At 45.5% G+C, this 17,686-nt stretch overlaps 1 long non-coding RNA gene across 1 annotated transcript; it reads right to left on the bottom strand.

Annotated features, from left to right (window-relative positions):
* Window positions 1-771: 771 nt before the first annotated feature.
* LOC132385970 (uncharacterized) lies at window positions 772-13,035 on the bottom strand. Its single transcript, XR_009509368.1, has 4 exons — window positions 12,475-13,035; window positions 11,542-11,649; window positions 8,901-8,930; window positions 772-955 (listed from the first exon to the last, which is right to left on the bottom strand). It is a non-coding gene; the product is annotated as an uncharacterized LOC132385970 (long non-coding RNA).
* Between the last annotated feature and the right edge of the window lie 4,651 nt (window positions 13,036-17,686).

Raw genomic sequence — 17,686 nt, 5'->3', positions numbered from 1 at the left:
TCAATACACTCCTTACACACACAAATATTGTCTTGTCGTTCTGTTGTCATTCAGCTGACTGTATGCACTTCAATGTCTTTAACGTTATATTTAATAAAGTGTTCTAAACCGGGTTGATACGCTCGGGTTGGCTTTGTGGTGCCTTTCCGAACATACACGGTGGAATATTCAACGCCTCTCGTGATTGGGATGTGTAAATGTGTAGATGTTGTTTGTATACTGGAGACAGATAGATAATTATGTTTATTTTGTAACGGGATTGTAACCACATTGTGGAGTACATCATTGTCTAATTTGGATGCAGTCTTCAATAATCTTTGTGGGTAAATAAAGATGATGTCTCCTGGTTCCCAATAAATGGGGCAGGTCGCTCTTGCAAACATGTGAGAGGCTATTTCAGAAGTTTTCTCATTGAAGTGCCGAAGGGGAAGGTGAGGTGCGGAACATTCACTCAGGGGGTGAGATTGTGGAACGGGCTGCCAGCACAAGTGGTGGATGTGGCTTCGGTTTCCGCATTTAAGAGTGATCTGCACAGATAATGAGGGCTGGGATTTGGGGAGTGACGCATCCGGTCGATGGGTCGAGGCTGCACGGTAGTTTGGCTTCTGAATGGCCTGTTTTTTGGTTCTATAATTCTATGCCCACAGTCAGAAGTGACTCATTAACGGTGTGTCCCATATTTCTCTCTCCTCACGCTGCTTTACCCATGGTAAAGCAGCTAGGAATCAGTGACAACACTTGGATGTGATTCAGCTATTTTTATTTGTTTGTTTAAAATTTGCTTTTTTGTCACTTAAATATGGCTGGTGGTTTCTACATCACGATGGGGGGTGTCTGCTGATGATCAGTCCTCCACCCTGAGTGTGGCCAGACTCACAGGTAACAACAATCCTGCTCATCATTCCAGAAGCTTCTGTCCACTGCGTCACTATCTGGACACGGCCCCGGAAGAACCCTGAGGATCAGAAATCAAACTGAATTTGCACAGAAGAAGAAATCAGTCATGGTGGGATAGCAGGCAGACTCGATGTGCCTAATGTTCCCATTGTGATCCTTTCTATCATGGCCTTTCGGTCTATCAACTTGTGCAGCTGCTTTGAGGGAATCCTCCAACGTCCTCACATTCAGGAGTGTTGGAATCTGCCGAGGGAGATGGAGGGTTAATGTAGAACTGGCTCGTCTACGGTGAGGGATGTTTACATTCCAGCAGCCTTTCCCCGACCGTTTCAAGTTCCAGTTCCAGTTTGCCGTGATTCAGCCGTACACCCGCATACTGGCTGAAACAAAACAATGCCCTGGGTCAATTTCCTACTCTCCCTCTCTAAAACCTCCACGACTTTCCTATCAGGAGGAGACCAGAAATGAAACAAAACTCTCAGTGTCGTCTAACTAGACTTTCAGAGAGCTCAACATGGCCCTTGAGATTAATGTCCCGACTAATGAAGTTCAACACTCCATACGCATTCTTAAACACCCGACCAGCTTCATTGTAAGGATGAGATGATGTGGGCAGTTGGGAAAATATTCCTTTAGGTTTGTCAACCTGCTCGTGGATACACCGCATCCCTTCACTATCCCAACATTGAGATGGTCCACGTCTTCATTATCCAGTTCCCCCAAGTGTCTTTATTGGGATCTTTCTCCTCGTTAACCCCATTTTAAAGTTTTAAGTTACCTGTATGTTCAGCTGGTGGGGTTATTACTGATGGGCTGGGAGAGACAACACTGACTTGCCCCGTCTTGAGGCTTTTTCAGGGGAATCTGCTGTTCGCCCCTCAGCCGGGCTCCGTTTAAAGTTGAGATTCTGAGCCTCCCCCTCCCGGGGTGTTCTGCCCAACCCCCAGCAGTCCTCGGCTTTGCTTTACCAAACCTGTTTGTCTGCTTCGGCTGCAAGTCCCGACTGTTGCTAGGATACTGGCCTGTGTGTTGGTTTAGGCTGCTCGAGGTATGTAATATAGAAACACAGAAAGCCTACAGCTCGATACAAGCACTTCGGCCCAGAAAGCTGTGCCGAGTAAGTCCCTGCCTTAGAAGAAACTAGGCTTACCCATAGCGCTCTATTTTTCTAAGCTACGTATACCCATCCAGGAGTCTCTTAAAATACCCTCAAGCACTGCCGCCGGCAGCCCATTCTAAGCACTCACCTCAATCTGCGAAAACAAACAAATCTCCTCTGACATCTCCTCTGCACCTACTTCCAAGCAGCTTAAAACTGTACCCTCTCGTGCTAGCCATTTCAGACCTGGGGAAAAAGCCTCTGACTAACCCCACGATCAATGGTTCTCATCATCTTGTCCACCGCCATCAGTTAGAGGCATTCCTCAGGTTCAGTTTTACGAGAATAGTTGCCCCTTGCAGTGATTCAAACACTGTGGTAATTATTGACAAGTGGGAGTGATTCACACTGTTATTTTTGTTAAAGCCACTATAATCGATGCAGGGTGTCAGACGCCCATCTTTCTGATCACACAAAGAACCCTGCTCCCGCTAGGGAAGTGCAGGATCTGAAAACCCCCGTGGAAAGAGCCTCTTGAATATACTTGTCCTTGACCAGTATTTCGGGTCCTGAGGGAGAGAAGGAGACTTCCATGCGCTGGGCAGGTCCCTAAAATAACTTCATGACACAAACATAGCGCCGATGGGGCGGTGTGTGCGTTTGCAATCTGTTTACTGGAAACCCCGATGAGGTCGGAATACTCTTGGGATCGTCATAGGTCGGAAACTCGGGAATGTCAGAGGCAGGAACGGAAACGGGTTACAGTCTCGAGAACTCCGTGAGCTTCTGGGAATCGGCCCAGGATAGAGCCATTCCCATGTTTCTGACCTATGATGATCCCAGGAAGTTTCCCAGGACCATAACGGGGCCATGCTCTGAAAACCACAGAAACCCTCAGCAGAAGCGGACCCCAGGGGAATAGATAAAGTGAAAACTGTCAGGACCTCAGAGACGTGACAAACGTGTCCTGACACAACTGGTCTCCCGTCAAGAGCGCTGGTACTCAGGTGATGGTCTAACTCAGAGACTGGGACTCCTACTGGTCGGGTCAACCGCAGATCGTAAAAAAATACCTGTCGGTCTGGAGTCTATAAATGGCCAGGGATGTGGGATCTTAGGGACCGTCACGGAACTCCATCCAACAACCAGTAGGTCTCTGGACTGTGGGAGGAAACCCACACCGCCTCGGGAAGAAAGTACAAACTCTTTACAGTCAGCGTGTACTCTATCATCACCTGTACTGTAAAGCACTGTGCGAACCACCACGCTACCGTCCCGTCCTGTACACAGGAGTACGGCCGGATTACAATTATACTTCAAAATGAACTTGAGGATTATTGACAGTACCCGCTATCAATCGGAACCTTGTCTCTTTTGCACCTGAATCACTCCGTCTATTCACACGTCCCAGTGGGATTTTCCACCGCTCGCTGAAATCGGCAAAGGTTCTTCTGGACGACTAACGAATCTGGAACTAATTGTTTTAGATGTTTTTGTTTATAAAGAATGAATCTCTGTTGGAGCGTGTTTAATGTTAATGTACTGTTCACTTCAAGTACAGTGGGTACTGAGCCATATTCAATATTAAAATGCCGCCTCAACAACACCATGTCCAATTGTATTTCTAAACCTGAACCACTAAACAAACACACAGGCCGGTATCCCAGCAACAGTAAGGACTTGCAGCCGAGGCAGACAGACAGGTTTGGTAAAACAATGCCGAGGACTGTTGGGAGGGGGAGGCACAGAATCCCAACTTTAAACGGAGCCCGTCTGAGGGGCGAACAGCAGATTCCCCTGAGAAAGCGACAGGACGGCGCGAAACAGTGCAGTCTCCCCAGTCCATAACTAATAACCCCACCACTGATAATTTTAAACTTCAAAATGTATTTAACGAGGAGGAAGAATCCAATAAAGACAAGTGGCGGGCGGATCTGGACAATAAAGAGGTGTTCGAATCAAAGTGGCAGGGTCCACTAGGAGATCGGCAAACCTAGAGTGGTATTCTCCCCTGCACGCATCATCACATTCTTATAACGAAGCTGGCAGGGGGTTGAAGAAAGCGGATAGTATTCCGGCCTTCATTAGTCTGGGCTGAACTACGTTGCAGGTCTCTAAAAGTCTAGGTAGGGAACACTGAGAATTTTGTGTCAGCCGGTCCTCATCCTGAATGGACAGACGTGGCAGTTTTTCGAGTGGGTGCATATAAAATTATTCTTTAGTTTTAGCTGCGTACTGAATCACTTGAAGCGGTCGGGGAAAGGCTGCTGGAATGTAAACATCCCTCACTGTAGACGAGCCAGCTCAACATTAACCCTCCTTCTCCCGCGGCAGATTCCTACACTTCTTAATGTGAAGATATTGGAGGATTCTGCACAAAACAAATCAAAGCTCATGGAATGTATGAAAAACGATGCAGGAAGAGACAGAGACGGACAAAACAATCAATGTGCAGGGAAAATAAAAGATGCAAATAAAATTAAGACTACATCGAGTTGTCGACTGTGAAAGTGAGACTGTAGGTTGTGGAATCAGTTGAGATTTGTTGGTGATTTAAATTATCCACACTCCATCAGGAGCCTGACGGCTGTAAGATAGTGACTGGTCCTGAACCTGGTGGTGTCAGACCGAAAGGTCTCCATATGTAGTGGTGATAAGAGGGCATATCCTGAATGCTGGGCGTCCTTAATGATGGATGGTGCTTTCTTGAGGCAGTGGTCATTCTGAATGTATTCAATGGTGTGGAGAGGTTTGCCTGTGATGGACTGGCCTCTGTCCATCACATTCCCTTCACCAAGTTCCTGAAGTAAACATGACTGTAGGCTGTCCCTGAATATCAGAACATGGAACAAATTGATGAATCAGATGTGCAAAGGGAGTTGGGAGTTGATCAACAGTCTGAAAGTCTATAATTGCAAATATCACTCCACTCTTCAAGAAGCGATTTAGCCGATAGCCTGAGCTCAGTGGTTGGGAAAGTGTTGGAGTCGATTATTATGGAAAAGGTTTCGGGGTACTTGGAGGCCCATTATAAAATAGGCCAATAGCCGCACAGTTTGAGTAAGGTAAATTCCTGCCTGGCTTATCTATTGGAATTCGTTGAGCCAATAACAAGCAAGATGGACAAAGTAGTATCTGTGGATGTTGTGAATTTGGGTTCTCAGAAGGGATTTGACAAGGTGAGGCTGCTAAACAAGGTAAGAGTGCAGGGTATTACAGGAACGATACCAGCATGGATAACGTATCGGCTGACTGGCAGCAGACAAAGAGTGGGAATAATGGGAGCCCTTCCTGGTTCGCTGCCACATGGGTCTGTGTTGGGGTCATTTATTTTCATATTGCATCTCAACGATTTGAGCGATGGATTGGTGGCCAAGTTTGCAGACAATACGAGGGCAGGAAGGGGGCGTGGGGTGCAAGTCGTGTTGAGGAAATAGGGTTATAGCAGAAGAAATTAGATAATTAGTAAGGTAGGAATCAGTGCACAATTGTAGGTAGTTTTAAACCGCTAATACACGAAACATTGGAGAGGGTTCAATAAAGGTTAACAATACTGATTCAGAAATGAAGGACTTATATGAAGAGTGTCTGAGCACACTGGGCCTGTATTCACTGGAATCCAGAAGAATGAGGGGTGCTAATTGAAACCTACTGAATATTAAAATGGCCTAAAGTCGATGTAGAGTGGACGTTTACAGTGTTGCAGCCTACGACCAGAGGACACGTGTTCAGAATAGAGGGACATTCCCTTTGAATGAAAATGGGGAGGAATTTATGAAGAGTGTGGTGAACCTATAAAATTTCATTTTACAGACGGCGCCGGAGGCCTCATCACTCGGTGTATTTAAGGCAAAGGTTGATCGTTTCTGGATTGGTCAATGTGTGAACATTATGGGGAGAAGGCAGGAGGATGTGGTTGAGAGGGCTAATAAATCAGCCATAATGGAATGGCTGAGCAGAGGTGATGGAGCAAATGACCTAATTCTGCTCCTATGTCTTATGGTCTAGTGATCTAATTGATTCTGGAAATGAATTATCTAACCGACTTTACTTGAGGTACAGGCGAGGGGAACTGGAATTGCTGACACTGTAAGGAATGGTGTTGGCAGAAAACAGGAAGCTTAAAGGTCCCTCATGCAGACCTTAGCACAGCCGGACAACAGGGAAAGCTGATGTACCTGAGCATGAAGTTGGTACAGCTTTTACATTCCCATTTGACAAAATTACAAGTAGAGCTCAATTTTGATAACAGAAATAATTCATGAAATAATAGTCTAGGTCCTGATGATTGAATAAAATGTTTATGCACAGGTCTAAAAGTGCAACAAATTCTCTATGACAACAAATGGTGTACACCATAACATCATTAGTGAAGTTCCTGAAACTTGGGTGTCGTCACTGTTCCAACTTACAATTACAATTACTGTTACTTACAATTTGAAATTACTCTAATACTACCTATTTGAGCACTACAGCACAAAAAGGCCATTCATCCCATCTAGTCCTTACTGAACTATTATTTTGCCTGGTCCCACCGACCTGTACTGGCCAATACCCCTGCTACACATGTAGTCATCCAAACCTCTCATCAATGTTGAAATTGATCTTTCACTGGCAGCACATTCCACACACAACACACCCCCAGTGAAAAAGTTCCTTTAAATTTTTCACATTTTACCCTTAATCTACCATCTCTAATGTTGAATTTTTGAGGATGTGACAAAGTGTATTGAAGTTAGAGCAGTGGATGGGTGTATTTAGAGAGTCAGGAGGCATGGGATGCAGGGAGACAATGCTGTGTGGATAAAGAATTGGCTTGTTTCCCAGAATTAATTTATAGAAGGCAGAGGGAGGGTGCATATAAAGGGTATTTTGCCTAGAGGTCAGGGACATGTTGTGTTCTGCAGGGATCTGAGCAGAACAATTGTTCTTTCTGATTTTATAAAGGTCAAATGCACACAAAATGCTGAAGGAACTCATCAGATCAGGCACCATCTATAGAGATGAATAATGAGTTAATGTTCATGCTGGAAGGTTGGAGACTTGTCAGCCGGAGTATGATGTTTCTCTTCCAACTGGGGAGACCATGGGCAGGCATGTTTTAATGGGAATGGGGAATCGTAGCAGATCAGGCAGCATCTATGGAGATGAATGATAAATCTCCGGTTCAGGTCGAGACCCTTCTTGCGGACTGGAAAGGAAGGTGGCGGAAGGGAGAATGAGGATGGTTTGGGAGGGGAAGGAATGCAAGCAGACAGGTAATAGATAAGTGGGTGAAGGAAGAGAAATGAAGTAAGAAGGTGGGAGGTGATAGGGAGAAGAGATAAACATCTGAAGAAGGAATCTGAGAGGAGAGGAGTGTGGACAATTGCTGAACCATAAGGAGGAGAGGTATCTGAGGAAGGTGCTGGAGATGTGAGGAGAAGACAGGAGGCGAACGGAAAGCCAAACTGGAGGAAGGGAGAATTTTCTGTAAGTTGGGGAAATCAATATTTATGCTGTAATGTACGTAGCTGGAGTATGATGTTGCTCCTCCAACCGGGGAGTAGGGTCATCGTGGCAGAAGGGTAGTCCATGGTCAGGCATGTTGGAATGGGAATGGTGTGTGGAATTACAATGGGTAGCCAACAGGAGATGCTGTCCATCAGACCGCATGACATAGGAGCAGCGTTAGGCCATTCAGTCCATCGAGGCTGCTCCGCCAGTCCTTCATGGCTGATCCCAAATCCCAATCAACTAAAATACACCTGCTTGCTTGTCATATCCTTTGAGATTCTGACTAGTCTGGAAATATCAATTTCTGCTTGAAATGTACCTATGGACTTGATCTCCACCACATTCCACAGATTCGTTACTTTGACTAAAAATAAACAAATCTTCCTTCCCTCTGTTCTAAACAGTCTCCCCTCAATTTTGAAGCTCAGCCCTTTAGTTCAGGATACCCCCACCACAGGAAACATCTCTCCGCATCCACCACGTTTCAACATTCAGTACGTTTCAGTGAGATACCCTGAATTCTAAATTCCGGTGGGCACAAGCCCAAAGCTGCCAAACGCTCCTCATACGTATATCCCTTAATCATCCCCATGAACCTGGAATCATGTGCCATGATGAATATAGCAAAATTACTGAACAAAAATATTCCCAGTAGGTATCAGGTCTGATCACTGCAGAGGAGACTGGAAAGAGACCCTGTCGCCATCAATCTCACAGGTGAAGGGTCACCTCTCCTGGGGGATGCTGTTTCTGACTTTGAATATTGGTATGTGAGTAGGTGAATAGGCATTTGTAGCACGTTGAGATCTGACGTTGATTATAAACAGAGTTTGGCCAAATATGTTATTTTCTCTGGAGTTGTGGAGGCTGAAGGGAGATTTAACAAATCTTTGTACGATCACAGGGTTATAGAATAGACAACTGGCGTAGTTGTCCCAGGACTGAAATATCACAGACCAGCAGGCATGTATTTACACTGAGGGGAGTTAATTTGAATGGAAATATGCCCGGCAAGTTTTTGTTCACATATTTTGGTGGGTACATGAAATGCCCTTCCAGGGTTAACACTCGAGGCAAGTATGACAGAAGCAAAAAAATCCCTTTTTATTAGGTGTTTGAATGAGCCGGGAATGGACAAGTGAGGATATTATATCAGCCGATGGCGTTAGTTTCGTGGGGTATTAAATGATACTTTAATGATATGTTTCTGGACTGCATTATTCAGTGTTCGATATTGATCGGAATGTTGTTCCACCCTGGGGCAGGTTACAGCAAATCTGGCTGATTATTCAGTTCTTGTGAAATCTTCATCACCATCCACACCCTCATAGCAATAAATCAAACCTACATACTTTCTTGACAGTTCCACACAAATTTATTATTAAAACCCGCATACATTACCACATACCTCATGGGCAGATTCCATTTCTTGTACCTGCTTAGAAGAAAAATAAACACAACAAAATTTAATAAACACTACGCAGGGAGAGTCAAAGATGGAGAAACAACCAATGTACAGGGAAAATAAATTTGTAAATAAAAAAAATATGACGATTAAATTCTTTGAATGTGAGTCTGTAGATTGTGGAATGAGTTGAGATTTGTTGGTGATTTAAGTTAGCCACAGTGGTTCAGGAGCCTGATGGTTGTAGGGGAACAAATGGTCCTGATCCTGGTGGCGGTGGACCATAAGGGTCCAGTATCCCTCTCTCAGATGTAGTGACGAGAAGAGGGCGTGTCCTGAAAAGTGGGCGTCTTTTGTCTGTGTTCCATGGGAATGTATACAATGGTGTGGACGGATTTGTCTGTGATGGACTGGGTTGTATCCACCCTTTTCTCTACACTTTCTCTACACTAGATTGCTTAAACATGACAGGAGGTCGTCCAGGAATACGTTACCTCACATCTGCGGTAGTTAGTCATAAATATTCATACTGACCTGCCGGGGTATTAAAAGCTGCCTTCCACTCATCCCCTTTATGAATGTGAAATAAGTCAGAAGGGTTCCTCAGGCTCAGTTTTGTGACGATCGTTGGAATAGTCCTGGTAAATTTCCCGGGATCATCATAGGTCAAAAACCTGGGAATGTCAGAGGCAGACTCGGAAACAGGGATTACAGTCTCGGGAACTCAGTAATCTTCTGGGAGTCAGCCCAGGGTACTGCCATTGGACCATAACGGGGCCATGCTATGAAAACCATGGATACCGTCAGGTGAGATTGTCCTCAGTGGAAGAGATCAGGTGAAATCTATCGGAAACCTCAGGGTCCATCAAACAGGACACACGTTTCCTGGCTCAAGTGGTCTCTTGTCAAGAGCAGAGGCTCTCAATGGACAGTCGAACTTAAAGGTTGGTACTCCCACTGGTTGGATCACCCGCAGATCTAAAAAAAAACCTGTGGAAACAAAGTCTATAAATGGCTGGAATGGCCAGTTCCTTGGTTCCAAGGCCAGGTTCCCCAGAGACTGTGGGATGAGGAGGTATCTTCGAGACCGTCACGGAACTCCCTTCACCAACTGTTATGAAGGATGAACAACTCTGATAGGCAGAAGGGTACAGAGTTGCCCATGTCGCCCCCCCCCCCCCCCCCCGGGAGAATCACAAACTGTTACTGTTACCACGCTGATAATGAGAGAGAAAGAGAGACAAAGGGAAAACATACTGGGACTGGAACATCTGCTTCAGATAAGGGAGAGATAACACCGGGAGAGAGAGACTTGTTCACCTACCATATTATGACTCCTGAAAGACTTATGGCTCCGGAGAGGGCTGTTAACTTGGTACCATTCTGTTCATTAAAATTCCTCAGTGGGCTGGTTTGATGGACTAAGCCATTCAAAGCTGATTGACACCTGAGACCCCGTGAGTGGGGATAAAAGTGAGGTCTGGGGAAACATTCCTCAGACACACCAGAAAACACACTAGTGAGCACTGCTTGAGTGTTGTAACCCACGAGAAGGTGTGGGGCATCGGGGACCGAACAAAGGAACGGTCAGTTTAACTCACAGTGTTATAGCAGGGCCGCTGTGGATTTGTGTGTGTGTCCACCCTTACCTGGGTGACGAGTTCACCACAGAAGAACCGTCTAGCTGAAGGATAGTGGGGTCATACCTGAATGGCCACAACAACCCAACGGATCAAGAACGTAAAGGTTTACTGTAGCTGTCACTGTTTGCTCGCTCTCTCTCTCTCTCTCTCCAAGGATTAAAACACAAGAACCAACAACTACCTCAGCACGTATGAACTGAACTGAAGTTTATATTCACATATGACAATTCATTATCCCCTCGACATCGATAGAGCTTGTTTATTATTGATTATTATTATTATACCCACACTTTTATGTTTAGTATTGCTAACGTGTATTATCTATATATTTGCATTGTTGATATTGATTTGTATATTTTACTAATAAACACTGTTTGAATATAGTACCACCAGACTCCAACGGATTCTTCTATCTTTGCTGGTCAGACACCCAGTTACGGGGTACGCAACACAACCAGTACACCTTTGGACTGTGGGAGGAGATGGGAGCATCCGGAGGAACCCACACGGACACAGGGAGAATGTACAAACCCATTAAAGGCAGCGTCCTATCTGAAACCCTGTACTGTATGGACCCGGTACTGTAAAGCATTGTAACCACTACGCTACCATGCTATCTCGTAAACCGGAGTACGGTCGAATGACAATTATACTTCAAGATGAACTTAAGGATCATCGACTGTAGCCGCCATCACTCGGAAAGCGGGGTACTTCCACTGTGTCTCTTTCTGCCCCTGAATCACTCCGTCTAGTCACACTCACGTCCCAGTGGGGTTTTGTACCGGTCTGTAAAATAGGAAAACATTCTTCTAAACAACACGAAGAATCTGGAGCTAATTGTTCCAGTTGTTTTTCTATGTAAAGAATGAATCTCTGTTGGAGCGTGTTTAATGCACTGTTCACTTGCTGAGACAGGGGGTCCTGAAACAAAATCAATATTAAGATTCCGCCTCACCAACACCCGATCCAATTGTATTTCTAAACCCGAACCCCTTACATACCTGGAGCGGAATAAACCAACACACAGGCCCGTATCCTAGCAACAGTCAGGACTTGCAGCCGAAGCAGACAAACAGTGCCGAGACCTCTTGTGGGTTGGGCAGAACACTCTGCAGTGGGGGGGGGGAGATGGGGTGGGGAGACAGAGAACCTCATGTTTACACGGAGCCCACCTGAGGGGGGGTTGGACAGAACACTCCGGGAGGTGGGGGGAGGTACGGAAGGTCATGTTTACAGGGGGCCCATCTGAGGGGGGATTGGGCAGAACACTCCGGGGTGGGGGGGAGGTACGGAAGGTCATGTTTACACTGAGCCCATCTGAGGGGGGTTGGGCAGAACACTGCGGGGGGGGGGGTGGGGAGGCACAGAATCTCATGTTTACACGGAGCCCATCTGAGGGGGGATTGGGCAGAACACTTTGAGGGGGGGAGGTGGGGTGGGGAGACAGAACCTCATGTTTACACGGGGCCCATCTGAGGGGGAGTTGGGCAGAACACTCCGGGGGGCGGGAGGTACGGAAGGTCCTGTTTGCATGGAGCCCACCTGAGGGGGTTTGGGCAGAACATTCAGGGAGGGGGAGGAACAGAAGCTCATCTTTACACGGAGCCCACCTGAGGGGGGGTTGGGCAGAACACTCCGGGGGGGGGGGGGGAGGTACGGAAGGTCCTGTTTGCACGGAGCCCATCTGAGGGGGTTTGGGCAGAACATTCAGGGAGGGGGAGGAACAGAAGCTCATCTTTACACAGAGCCCACCTGAGGGGCGACAAGCAGATTTCCCTGACAGTGTGTAACTGTGGGGGCTCTCCCAGTCCACGAGCATACACGGAACTTTAAACACTTCAGACACAAGGGGTCCTGAAACAAAATCAATAATAAGATTCTGCCTCACCAGCACCCGATCGAATTGTATTTCTAAACCCGAACCCCTTACATACCTGGAGCGGAATAAACCAACACACAGCCCGGTATCCTAGCAACAGTCAGGACTTGCAGCCGAAGCAGACAGACAGGTTTGGTAAAACAATGCCGAGACCTGTTGGGGGTTGGGCAGAACATTCCGGGAGGGGGAGGCTCAGAATCTCAACTTTAAACGGAGCCCGTCTGAGGGGTGAACAGCAGATTCCCTTGAGAAAGCCTCAGGACAGGGCAAAGCTGCAGTCTCTTCCAGTCCATAAGTGATACCCACTCCCCAGCTGAACAGACAGATAACTTTTAACTTTAAAATGGGTTTAACGAGGAGGCAGATCCCAATAAAGGCAAGTGGGCGGCCTGGATAATGAGGACGTATGCCAATTCAAAGTGGCAGGCTGAAGAGATACGGTATATCCACTAGGAGGTCGATAAACCTGGAGGGTTATTTTCCTCGCCTCCCGCATCATAACATCCTTATAATGAAGCTGATGGTGTTTAAGAACACTTATGTTGAGTTGCCTCCGTTAGCCGGGGTTTTATTCCAAGAACCATACTGCAGGTCTCTGAAAGTCTAATTCGATGGCACTGAGAATGTTGTTCACTTCAGGTCTCCTCCTGATAGGGAAGACGTGAATGTTTTCCGGGAGGGTACGTGGGAAATTTACCCAGGACGTTGTTTTATTTTAGCTGTGTGCTGGTGTACGGCTGAATCACGATAAGCTGGAACTTGAACTTGAAGCGTTCAGGGAAAGGGAGTTGGAGTGTAAACATCCCTCACCCTAGTCAGGCCAGCTCTACATTAACCCTGCTCATCCCTCGGCAGATTCTAACCTTTATGAATGTGAAGACATGGGAGGATTCTGTACCGTGGTGCCGTGTCCGGATAGTGACGCTGTGGACAAAAGCTTCTGGGATAATGAGCTCGATTGTCGTTACCTGTGAGACTGGCCACACTCAGGAATCTGCCGAGGGGGAGGAAGGGTTAATGTTGAACTGGATCGTCTACAGTCAGGGATGTTTACATTCCAGCGTCCTTGCCCCGCTTCAAGTTCAAGTTCCAGTTTACTGGTATTCAGCCGTACACCAGCAAACAGCTAAAGAAAAACAATATCCTACTAAATTTCCTATGCATCCTTTCTAAAACTTCCATGACTTTCCTATCAGGAGGAGAACCAGAACTGAACAACATTCCCAGTGTCGTCCAACTGGAATTTCCGAGAGCTGCGACATGGCTCCTGAGATAAATACCACAATTAATGAAGGCCTACAGACCGTAGTTATTCTTAATCACCCTACTCGCTACATTATAAAGTGTTATGATGAGAACAGCAGGGAAAATATCCCTCTAGGTCTGCGGACCTACCGGTGGATATAACATATCCCTTCAACCTGTCACTCTCAATTGGCTCACATCCTCATTATCCAGGACTCCCACTTGTCTTTATTAGGATCTTTCTGCTCGTTAAAGCTTTCTTCAGGGAATCTGCTTTTAGGTCCTCAGGCGGGCTCCCGTTTAAAGTTGGGATTTAGTGCTTCCCGCTCCCCCGCCTCGTGGTGAACTACATATACCAGTCTGGACACGCCCCCCTGCTGACTGCTCCTGTGGCTCCTCCCACAGACCCCTGTATAAAGGCGATTGGAGGCACTGCTCCCCCCTCAGTCTCCAGGATGTTGTGTGATGGTCTCTTGCAGCTAATAAAAGCCTATCGTTTGCCTCCCGTCTCCGAGAGTTATTGATGGTGCCTCCCCCCCTCCCCCCCGAAGTGTTCTGTCCAACCCCTAACAGTCCTCGGTATTGTTTTACTAAACCTGTTTGTCTACTTCGGCTGCAAGTCCTGACTGTTGCTAGGATACTTAGCTGTACTTACTTAGCCCGCTGGAGGTATGCAAGGGTTTAGGGTTTTCAAATACAATTGGACAGGGTGTTAGTCAGGATGAATCTCAATATGGATTATAGTTCAGGACCCCCGTTTAGTAAAGTATACAGTACATTTACATTGAATACGGTCCGACTGAGATTCATTCTTCACAAGGAAAAAACAGCTAAAACAATTAGCTCCATATTCTTTATGTCGTTTAGAAGAATAGTTGCCGTTTATACCGAGCCGTACATAGTCCCACTGGGAGGTGAGTGTGAGTGGACGGAGAGACATCATACCCCGGCTGCCTACCTACCTTAGAGCATGAACATTGATTTCCCAACTTCCAGGAATTGGTCAATGTGTGAAAATTATGGAGAGAAGGCAGGAGGTTGTGGTTGAGAGGGCTAATAAATCAGCCATGATGGAATGGCCGAGCAGAGCTAATGGAGCTCCAGTCGGAGACTGGAGGATGACAATCTGCGGATGCTGGTAATCCAAGCTACACAGGTCCTGATGAAGGTCTTGCCTGGTCTCCTGTCTGGAGAGAGTTGATGTCTGGAGGATGTAGGAGGGTCGAGGACCAGATGGCACAGCCTTATTCTGCTCCTATGTCTTATGGTCTCGTGCTCTAATTGATTTTGAAAAACAATTATCTAACCGACTTTACTTGAGACACAGGCCCAGGGAACTGGAATTGCAGACTCTGTGAGCAATGGTGTTGGTGGAAAACAGGAAGCTTGTGAAGTACTGTGGGAATGGGACAGGTCCCTCATGCAGACCAAAGCACAACAGGACAACAGTGAAACTGATCTACCCGAATATGAAGTTAGTACAGCTTTTACATTCCCATTTGATAAAATTACCAGTAAAGCTCCATTTTGATAAAGTCAGCAAGGCCTGGACTATTCATTCATGAATTCTTTCTGTTTTCAAAATGCTTTACTGTTAATTTTTTCCATGGTCTGCATAAGGGACCTTTCCCATTCCAATAGTACTTCACAAGCTTCCTGTTTTCCACCAACACCATTCATACAGTGTCTGTAATTCCAGTTCCGCACGCGTGTGTCTCAAGTAAAGCTGGTTAGATAATTGTTTTCCAAAATCAATTACAGCACTAGACCATAAGACTTAGGAGCAGAATTAGGTCATTTGCTCCATCACTTCTGCTCGGCCGTTCCACATTGGCTGATTTATTAGCCCTTTCAACCACACCCACCTGCCTTCTCCCCATAATTTTCAAACATTGACCAGTCAAGAAGTTATCAACCTTTGCCTTAAATTCATCGAGTGATGAGTCCTCCGCCGCCGTCTGTGAAGAGAAATTTCATAGATTCATCACACTCTTCATAAATAAATTCCTCCGCATTTTCATTCAAAGGGAATGTCCCTCTATTCTGAACCCCTGTCCTCTGGTCGTAGGCTGCAACACGATAAACGTCCACTCTACATCGACTTTAGAACTTTTTAATATTCAGTAGGTTTCAATTAGCATCCCTCATTCTTCTGAATTCCAGTGAATTCAGGCCAAGTGTGCTCAGACACTCTTCATATAAGTCCTTCATTTCTGAATCAGTATTGTGAACCTCCATTGAATCTTCTCCATCGTTTCCTATATTATGGACCTCAAACTACTTACAATTGTGCACTGATTCTTCATTTTACTAAACTATCTAATTTCTTGTTTCCTGAATTCGACCTGCTCCCCACGCCCCCTTCCTGCCCTCGTATTGTCTGCAAACGTGGCCACTAATGCATCATTCAAATCATTGAGATGCAATATGAAAATAAACGACCCCAATAAAGGTGTAACGTTCTCCTTCGCGTGTAACGAACGCCGAATTTAACGTCGAGATAAACCACAGCCAATGAAAACCAGATCGCAGTAAGATTAACCATTTACTGTTCACTCTTCACATTAACATATGGTGAAAACTGTTGATAAAACAATACAAGATTGATACAGTATTTGTTCCTTCCTTAATATCACATTTCAAGTGTAAATACTTGCAAAGGTGACTATAACTACATTACACTAAGGTGCAGTATACAGGGAGAGTTTACCTGCTCCATTGACTACTTTAAATACACTTCCATGCAAACTATCCGCGATTCTTTAACTAACGAAAGCATAAACAGTATCTACCGTTGTTACTTCTAACAGGATCGGCATTAACATCTTAGTTCAATATATCGATTATCTATTAACTTACAGCGTTGCTCTCACTGTGATTTCTCATGCCTGCAAAACAACTTCTGCTCAGGTGAGCCTCGTGGAAAGCCCCCACCCTCGCGCTAATTTCAAACCGGTGTTTTCCCACAAGACGCGGCGAAACCGGATGTGACGTCATCGCATGCCGATATATTTTACATGCAATGAATATACTTTAAACAGTTCTAATTCTAACTAGAAAATGCTATTGAATGAATTACTAAGCGAAAATATTATAAACTAAATAACTGTCGTAAAGACAGCACAAAAGGATCCAGTGATTTCCTGGCGTAGATGACGTTTAAACTCTTCTCGGGCTTCCAACCGGGTACAGGTATCTATTTCAATCAGCATGCCAATACCAAACTCTGCATCTTCGTCAGGGCATGTCTAATCGGGGCGGCTGAAGGAAATATATATACCACTGGACTAGACATGCACAGGCATCATCCCCCATGAAGATGGCAGAGTTTGTAATGGACACATCGGTTAAAATTGACACCTTTACCCGGCTGGAAGCAGGAGAATTTATTATCCTGTTAAAAAATTCATCATCATATTCCTTTATCATGTTCCTTTATCTTATTATAGAAGTGATAGATTTTTCAGAAGCGCTGACTTTTTTGCCTTACACTTCTTGCCATCGTTCTCAGCTCTTTGTTTAGTTTGCTGAGAATTTGTATGTTTGTTTGTACTCTAAAATAATTTTGAAATTTAGGTCATTCATTATTTTTAACTCCCGGGAGAACTCTAAGCATCAGAAGTTAAACAGTTTCCACAGGAGAAGAAATCAGTCATGATGGCAGGCAGACTGGAAGGGCCAACTGTTCTACTTTTGCTGCTTTATCTCATGGCCCTTCGTTCTATGAACTTGTGCAGCCGGATTTGAGGCTCCATGACGATAGGAGACCATAAGGTGCAGCAGCAGGATTCGGCCATTCGGCTTGTGATGGACAGCGCTCGATAAACACACTCATTACACACAAACATTGCCTTTCTGTTCTGTTGTCATTTGGCTGAAAAAAGCCATAAGAATGGTCAAGACGAAATATGAGGGCAAACTGGCCAATAATATAAATCAGGATACTAAAAGTTAAGTTTTCAGTTACATGAAGAGTGAAAGGGAGGTGAGAGTTGATACTAGACCACTGGAAAATGATGCTG

This window comes from Hypanus sabinus (assembly GCF_030144855.1).
Source record: "Hypanus sabinus isolate sHypSab1 chromosome X2 unlocalized genomic scaffold, sHypSab1.hap1 SUPER_X2_unloc_8, whole genome shotgun sequence".
Taxonomy (NCBI): Eukaryota; Metazoa; Chordata; class Chondrichthyes; order Myliobatiformes; family Dasyatidae; genus Hypanus; species Hypanus sabinus.
The sequence above is the reverse complement of the archived record's forward strand: the minus strand, read 5'-3'. Positions and strand labels throughout refer to the sequence as shown.